General features: G+C 43.7%; 1 pseudogene; it reads left to right on the forward strand.

The window, feature by feature from the left end:
- The first annotated feature begins 4,452 nt into the window (after positions 1 to 4,452).
- On the forward strand, positions 4,453 to 4,571 carry LOC146066167 (5S ribosomal RNA; annotated as a pseudogene).
- The last annotated feature ends 5,129 nt before the right edge of the window (positions 4,572 to 9,700 follow it).

Here is a 9,700-nt window from a genome sequence, read left to right on the forward strand (position 1 = left end):
AAGAAACGCATCACGATGGGGGCCGCACATACCGAACCGATATCCTCTGAGGGGCACGGAGACACAAGAACAGACATATCACAACTTCAGATAATTAACTTATCTGAACACACCCTAACAGCGATACAAGAACAAGTTCTCCAAAAAGGTTTAACTTTCTGCCCCACATCCTCTTTCGACAGATTCCAATGGGAAACTAATCTGCAATTATTTAGTAGGAAATTACTACTTACCAAATTTCATGCTAAAAAAGATGACAGTATCCTCCACAACACCACATGGACCAATCAAGAACTAGAAGCCCTACAAGCTTTGGAGGAACTTGGTGACACCACCACCCATGAACCTGAGAAAAGACCGGTATGCAAGAAAAGATCAACCTTCTTCCCCCCACCAAACATATGCCCTGAGGTACAAGTGTTTACCAAGATGGTTGCCCAGGACTTTGATAAACTGTACAAAAAAAGGAAACATCGGATACATATTGGCAATACCAATAAAAAGGAAAGGAAGGCAATTAAAGAACTAAGAGAATGGAAGGATGTCCAAATCAAGCCCTCGGATAAGGGTGGCAATATAGTTATATGGCCCCACTCTCTATATCTACAGGAAGCCAACAGACAGTTGGATGATGTCACCTGCTACACCAAGACCATGTTCAATCCCACATCAAATTTCCAAATTGCATATAATCGGCTTATTGATGGGGCATTAAAGGACGATGTCATCACCAAAAATGAACATCAATTCCTACAAACCCCTAACCCACGTGTAGCAACCTTTTATTTGCTACCAAAGGTTCATAAAAACCTACATGAACCTCCCGGACGCCCAATTGTATCAGGGAATGGAGCATTAATAGAGAAAGCATGTGTCTTTCTAGACACACATCTCAGACAACATGTCACATCTTTGCCCTCCTATACACAGGACACTGCAGACGTTTTAAAAAAATTACATGATGTCTACCTGGATGAGGAAGAAATACTTGTCAGCATGGACGTTGAAGCACTTTACACCTGCATCAGTCATGACCTGGGTATCAAAGCAGTAAAATATTTCCTTGAAATGGACAACATTGGTGATTTTCAGCTGTTTCTACTGGACCTTCTAAACTTTGTCCTGCACAAGAATTACTTTACATTCAATAACAGATACTACATCCAAGGGAGGGGGACGGCAATGGGGGCGGCCTGTGCCCCCACGTATGCCAACCTCTTCCTTGGATGGTGGGAGCGAGAGGTGGTATTCAGCGAATCAAATCAGATCTATGATAACTGCATCACAACATGGATGCGTTACATAGATGACATTTTCTTGATATGGAGAGGTACCGAACAACAACTCAAAGAATTCGTCAACCATTTGAACACCAATACCTTAAACCTCAAACTGACGTATACCCAGGACCGTTCCAGCATTTCGTTTTTGGACCTAAAAATTTACAGAGGCGCTCAGAACATGATAGAAACAGAACTGTTCCGCAAGACAACGGCTACCAACAGCCTTCTCCACCAGTCAAGCGCTCATTTTCCTCCTACTGTTAATAACATTCCAAAAGGAGAGTTCTTAAGGTTACGCAGGAACTGCTCAAATGATGAAACCTTCAAATCCAACTGTAAAGATCTCACCAAGAGATTAAAGGACAGAGGATACTCCAATAGGTCAATTAAGAAAGCAGCAAAAAACGTTACACAGACAGATCGATCCAGAATGCTATTCCAAGATAAGGGAACCTCAGCAAAACCCATGGACAATACCATCAGGTTCGTGGGCAACTACTGCTCAGAATGGAAAGAAATTAAGAACATCATACAAAACCACTGGCCGATAATTCTCAGTGACAGTGACCTGGCCGCAAAGGTGAAACCACAAGTAGACATGAGCTGGAGGCGCGCCCCAAATTTAAAAGATCAATTAGTGCACAGCCATTTCACTAATACAACGACCAAAGCTCCACTCCTCAAAGGTACCCATCCCTGTGGAGGCTGTAAAATTTGCCCCCATGTCGACAAGACACTTACAATAAATGATAAATATGACAATATCATCACAATCAAAGACTTCTTCAATTGCAAGAGCAAAAATATCATTTATTGTATAACATGTGAGTGCAATATGAAGTACGTGGGACTGACTACAAGGATGCTCAAGCAGCGAGCCTTAGAACATCTTGGCAACATCCGCAATGCTCCATCAGACATCACGAAAATGAAAAAACTGACAACGGTCGCCAGGCATTTCCTAAAAAAACATGAAGGAAAACCAGCTGGTTTCCAGATACGAGGCTTGGAACAGATCCATTTAGGACTAAGGGGAGGAGACTTGAATCAAATACTCCTTCAAAAGGAAAGTAAATGGATTTTCAGTTTGGGATCTTTGGCCCCTGACGGCCTGAATGAGGACATCAAATATGGATCATTTCTGAAATAAAATCACCATCATGTACATTTCCTGATTTACAACCAAACAGTGGGTAACTCCCACTTATCAAGTAATCTCTGATAACTAACCTCACCATGGTTTTCACACATTCACCTCTGACTATCCCCTCCCACACACCTAATGATCGGGCACTATATATCATGTGATTTCACTTTGAATACTGGAATCTACACCAGCATCACCCAACCTATCATCATCCTCACAATCATAGATCTTATTAATCCACCTATGTCAACATGCAATCTCACCTAGGGGTGTAGACTCCCCACTAGCACGTTATCACTCACGATTTATTTGTTCTGTTTTGTGTTGCTCTATTTTGTCACATCTGGCACCAACCTGCTAGCACAAATAATTCCCTACAAAAGACATTCCCCGGATATGTAAGCTCAGACCCACGAGAAATCCTGAGGTCTCACCAAAACCTATTACAACCTAAGTAATAGCATACCTAATTATTCACTATTGATGATTATTATCACTATAATATTATTCACTCCCTAACCTTCACTATACCTCGAGGTTAATTACTCTATACCAGCCAATCTTTACAATGATAATGAAAAATGTTGAATGACAGAATGAATGTACAATACGTACACACCAGCCGACATAATCTCAAAACATATGCGTTCTGCATATACCAGCCAGTTATAATATACAACTTAATATGTTTGTGTCTCATGTATCTATGTACCCAGGCGAGGATTCCTTACAAGCCAATTACTCCGTATATGCCAAATCTCTTAAAATAATAAAAATGCAGAGTGACCTAATTAAAGTCCGATACAAAGATATCAGCCGATATCATCTGAATATATATGCGGCTTGCGTATACTAGCTAAACGATACTATGCAACCTATAACTAATATGCATCTTATACTAAAAACGTTTAATCAGTGTATCCAGGAGAGGAACAAATATACGCTGAATCAAACCAACACAGCCCCATTCAAGACCGGATTGGTCAAAAAGGCTGTCCATCAAAAAACGAGAGAATAAAGCAAGGGCATCTGCCCTCATCCAAAATGGCACTGCAAGAAGAAGCCCTATAGGCGAAACACGTGTCCACAGCCCTGATGTCCAGCCTCTCACCTCTCTGACCGTCTACCTGATACTGGCAGCAACTCTCAGCGTCCACACGCCGCCGCCGACACACTCCTCCGGGAGCTCCGGCTCTGACAGCAAGGTCGGGCATCCAGACTTCCACGCGCCCAGCTCCGGCGCAGAGTATCCGGCCGGTCTCTGCTCACAGCTTCGCCGCCAGCTAGCGCACGATCTCTATCTCCTGCAAAACCGCTAACTCAGGCAGCGGCATCAGGTTAGACAAGCGCACCGTTACTGCAGCAAGCAGCCGGTTAGCGCTCCCTGTACTGACACCTATACCTGTCCAATTGTGATTATCTCCCCTTGGAGATATGCTTTATTAATTATTCATGAGCTCTCTTTGAGCAAACTGGGTTTGTACCATCCATAACTATCATCAGACTGCGTTTAGCAACTCTAATACTCTATACAGTTTGTCTGTCATCACAGCGTGTATATCGTTACTAAAAAAGCAACTTGCAACTATTTGATCAGACACAGTTACTCTGTTACTTTGTATCCTATGGAGATTTATTGTATCCAGTGAAATACAGGAATGGAATAATGTCTGTCTGACGCTACTATCTCTCCGCAGCTGCTTAAAAATTTGGTGACAACCCAAATTGCTAATTATCAAGTATGCTACCATTTCTGATGCTGACTGTCTCCTTCAGCTTTGTGTAACACACAGAACTGCTCCTGTTTCGGTTTTTCTACTCCCCAGCAGTTATAGCACTCAGCAACCAAACCCCCCCCCCCCCCTTTTTTTTCATGAATATTAGTACCATCACTAAAATTAAAAATTAATATATAATTATTATTGTTTTTTCAGTGACAGTGTGACTCAGGTGCCGCGCCTGCTGAGCCACCTCCCTTTGCAGCCCAACAGGTTACTTGTGATCAAATACCAAACCCTAATATATTGCCACCATACCCCACTGGTCTGCCCAAACCCTCCCCGAACTTGGAAGCCAAGCAGTGGAGGGCCAGGACAGTACCCAGGTGGGAGACCCCTGGGGAAGCCCAGGTGTGGCAATATTCAAAATAGGGGTATAAGCCGCCGTAATAAACAAACACCTGTAACATGACTGCCAGAGAGAGTGTCTATTAAAGAATTTATCAACACGTATAGAGGCTGTGACATCCTTTTTTCTTTTTCCCCATACTACCAATACTAGGTGTATTACCAAATGCTATCAAGCATAAGATTGTTCATACCTAGGGGAATCGAATCATTTCACTGCCTATAATCATTGGTAATCATACCTCTGATAACATCAGTGCTTGAATGACAGATTAAGTGTGTGACTAAATTATCAATTTCCCTGGAATTAAAACCAGTCCAAGGATCACACTACATTCCAATATCTAAATATTAAATTATTTTTGTGCCATTTATTTTAAATAAAGTCTAAAATAAAAGCTATGTTTTAAAATTATCATATTACATCTTTAACAAACGAGTGCGCCCAAAAAGCGTTTTTTTCTTTCTTTCTTTTGTCGGACTCTTCCTCTGACAAAAAAACCCCAGTGTTCACCATAGATTCACTCTCCCCCAGAGGCTTAAATGAATACTCAGGTTTAAGTAGTTTTCTGTAAATTGTCTGCTACATATAACATACTAACAGGTTATGTGTCTCTATACAAATGTTTACATTTATCATTTATATAATAACTTTATTTCCTTGAATTTATTAAATATATGAACTGCTTATTAAATTGCACTAGCCCATGCCGCAATGTTTTTAACCTTTTATTATCTATTTTAACTTGCACTATTTGCACAATAATTTACATTGATTCATTACGTGGTTTTAATACGTATCTTTCATTCACTAGGTTCCTTAGCAACCAGACGCCATCAGCTGGGAGGCGCACTGTGGTGACGTGAGTCTAGTACCGGGAGAGGCGGCTGCCGCTCCGTACTGGATTGGCGCCCAGAGGAAAGCCACACAGCTGTGGTGAATGGAATGACGCAAGGGGGGTGTGTTCATGTGGGGTATATATGTAAGTCTGTTTTCACTATGCACTTTATCCCTGACGACGGGCTGCGTCCCGAAACATGTCGGCTTCTTGAAATAAAGTTTTTCACCTGCAAAGAGAAGTCTTCTGAGTGCCGCTTATTCGAGGATTCTATACAAGGTTATTACACCTGAGAGGGCACCGGAGCAGTTCACTTATTAAGCAAGGAGTGCCGGGACCTGCGCTGCATATATATATATATATATATATATATATGTATGTCTCTATAGAGATAGATACTCAATTGTTCTGGTACTCCAATGATGGGATTAATACCTTCTCCTAATGCCCTCACAAGGTAAAGGGGGTAATTCAGACCTGCTCACTAGGCTGCATATATTCACAAACTAGCAGGCAGGTTAAAGCCCCCGCCACCCGTATCCCCTCGCTACGCTGTGAGTGGATGTGTATGTTTACACATTCTCTCGCATTTGCCTGCAAAGAGGAAAAATTATTCGATGGTTACTCACACTGAATGACTTTTCCTCTGTTTGCAGCCCAGGAGTTACTTTTACTGTGGCCCTGAGTCAGTGTCTCCTCCTACTGGGTGGGAGTTAGGGTGCATGAGAGCAGGAGGCTGGGCTTCGAGGCATGATAGGGGTATGTGGGCAACACAGCGTCAGCGACTCCCCAGTGGTGGAAGTTACGGTTCAGGAGAGCAGGAAACTGGGTAGTGATAGGGGTGTGTGGGCATACGGGGGACTAAAGAGGGTGGGGGACACTGTGCAGCTTCTGCCAGTGGGTGAGGGTCCAGCGTGGCAGCACAGGAGTACAGGACGGTGCCCCTGAGTCAGTGTCTCCTCCTACTGGGTGGGAGTTAGGGTGCATGAGAGCAGGAGGCTGGGTGGTAAAGCATGATAGGGGAAAGGGGGGGTCTGCAAATTGCGGAAGGGGGGTTGTGGGGGTCAGTGAATTGCAGGAAGGGGGAATTAGGGGGGTCCGTGAATCGCGGGAGGGGCACTGTGAATCAAGGGAGGGGGGCGCAGGGGGGCTAGAATCGCGGGACGGGGGACTCAGGGGTCCGCGAATCGCAGGAGGTGGCAGGAGTTCGCAAATCACTGGAGGGGGGCTCGGGGGGGGGGGGTGGCATGAATCACAGTAGGGGGGCCGCGAATCGTGGGAGGGGGGTGTCTGGCACGGTGGGACCGTGAATCAGTGGCGTAACTATAATTTTTCCACCCCCCACCAAAAAAATTTGCAGCGCCCTCCCCCCAGTAAAGTTAGCAACCCTCCCCCCGTTCGCCCATGCCCCCTTCGTGCCGCCTTACCCCCCCCCCCCCCTCTCAGCAGGGACCCGCAGATCTACTCTGTGGTGCGGTCCCGGCTCCCCTCCTGCTTCTGCTATGAAAATGGTCCATCACAAAATGTCCACCCCCATACAGCAGACAGTTTCACAGAACTGTCTGCTGTAGGGGGGGCGGAAATTTTATGATGGTCCATTTCCAAAGCAGCAGTAGCCAAGAGGGGAGCCGGGACCGCACCGCAGAGATCTGCAGGTCCCTGCTAAGCCTGGAGTGCTGCTAAAAGTCACCTCCCCAGGCTTCTCCCGGAGAGGAGACTTTAAAAGTAGGCAACCCTGAAGCATATACATACAGCATACCACCACACTGACAATTTCTCGGAATGGGGTGTAAACTGCAATCGCCATTAACAGGTTGGGGTGCAATGGCCTGTGACCACATGCTCAAATATATACAGTAAAAAAACGGTGGTCTCCTAGGTAAACCTAGGAATGTGGAGAGATTGAGTGAGCGGCCAGCTTATCAGTTTAATTACTGACATAAATGAAGGCAGTACTGTTGCTTGATAGAGGTACCAGTATTAATTAACTGCAGTAATTAAAGTGATGAATTGGAAACCTTGAGATTTGATAATAATTAGAAAGATAGTACCGGTGCTGCTCTCTGCTTTGTGCTGGAGAGGGGATAGTAATATATTATAGACAAGTGGTTCTGTATGAGAGCCACGTGTCTCCCCTACTGCCTAAGGCAATGGTTAATCTATTAATTGTATGAAGCAGGAACCAGAACACACACGTGAGCAACAGTTTCTCAGTCTATAATTTATATATATATATTATGGCAGGGACGGCATACCTCCACATGAAGCTAATGTGGAGGATCCAGTCCGGGTTTTAGAGCAGCAGCAGCAGCAGAAGGAAACTGATGTGATCAGGGTTGGGCTGATTAGCAGCACCTGTGCTCTCATGATATAAGTGTTTCCAGGGCTGAGGGTCTCCCAAATTCATCTTATTTGGGAGACAAAACAGCCCCGGAAAATCAGAAAGAATCATCTCACCCCGTCACCTTCCCTTTCTGTAGGACTGCTTCTGTATATAATTAATTAGTGTTGCTATATCAACTAGAATCAGAATATGCTAAGGAATGTTCCTGTATATCACCATAAGCCAAAGAGGAGGGAAATTGGCACAAACAGTTGTGATGGGTGAGAGAGGAATGCGCCCTGATTGCATCATGCTGGAATATACATCAGTAGGTTCATTAAACCTGTGCTGTGTCTGGAATACTTTCTACATTCTGGTAAGAATCAGCCTTCTAGATGTGACCAGGGCTGGCTTAGCCTATAACATTTGCAACACTAAACAGATGGAGGAACAACTGTGCACTTGTAGGAATCATTATTATACTTTCTTTATATAGCACCACAAGGGATCCACAGCACCCAGGGGCCGATTTAATAAGCCTGGTGTAATGATAAAGTGGGCGGTGATAACGCATCAGCCAATCAGCTGCTAACTGTTAAGTTACAGTCTGTTAGGAGCTGATTGGCTGCTGCGTTATCACCAGGCACTTTATCATTTTACCAGGCTTAAATCTCTAAATGCCAACATATCTGTGAGAGATGCTCAAAATATCCGCTAAAAATTCCAGCATCCCTCACATTTGTTATATAAATTCAAATTTATTTTTTTATTACCAGTTTCTTATACAGCACACACATATTCTGCAGCGCTTTACAGAGAGAATATTTGAACAATCACATCAGTCCCTGCCCCAGTGGATCTTAGAATCGATATTCCCTACCACATGTACACGAACACACAGACATTCTAGGGTTAATTTTTGTTGGAAGCCATTTAACCTACCAGTATATTTTTGGATTGTGGGAGGAAAGCGGAGTACCCGGAGGAAACCCACGCAAGCAGAGGGAGAACATATAAACTCCGCACAGTCAGGGCCATGGTGGGAATCTAACCCATGACCTCAGTGCTGTGAGGCAGTAATGCTAACCATTACACCGTCCGTGCTGCCCCAAAGATCAGCAACCATCAAATGATTTTGACTCCATTCAGCTGCATGTGCTGGGAAGTGTTTGTCTACACATCCCCTTGCATGCTAACGAGGGGATTTGGGCGCCAAGGGGGATGCGGGTGTTCAGCCAGGTGGCGGGTGGCGTTTAGATGTTCGCTAGGCTGCGATTACACACAGCCTTATAAACAGGTCTGAATTAGACCCCAAGGGTAGTGTGTTCTACAGACTAACATCTCTGAGAACCAATACTGGGTTCATATCTCGGACTACGTCAACGATATTAGAGATCAGAATATTACTACCTCGTCCTTGACTACAGTCTCAAATGACAAACGTGGTTGTCAAAACTAATCAAGTTCTATTTCTGGGCTCTGCAGATTTGTTCCATCTAGCTAATTAATATAATTGCTTTTATGTCAAAATGTTAATACATAATAAAGTTCTATCAATTTTTTTTCCATGACGTCTTTTTAATTCCTTTAATGCAGCTATAGTCCGCTCTACGCTCACCTATTACATGAATTCACCAATGTAATGTGGATTTTCTCTCCAAAGCCTATCTTAATCTGAGAGGAAATCATATTTTCTATAGAATGCACAGGCTTTAATCAGTTAATGTGTTTGGGCTTTGAACCCGTGTTTAATAATATGGGAGACGTTGAAATGTATTCTTCAGTTCTTGGTATTTGTGTTTATATATATATATATTAATCAAGGGGAACGTGATGTGACTTTCAATAACGCTTCTATGAATAAAATGAAAAGATATATCTGGGGGCGAACATAAGAATTAATGAGATGAAATGTAATAATGTTATTGATCGCTTTGTGCAATTCTGGGAGGGTTAATATGTGGAGCTCAACAGATGATGGC

This window comes from Crinia signifera, chromosome 3, assembly GCF_055691185.1.
Source record: "Crinia signifera chromosome 3, ASM5569118v1, whole genome shotgun sequence".
Classification (NCBI taxonomy): Eukaryota; Metazoa; Chordata; class Amphibia; order Anura; family Myobatrachidae; genus Crinia; species Crinia signifera.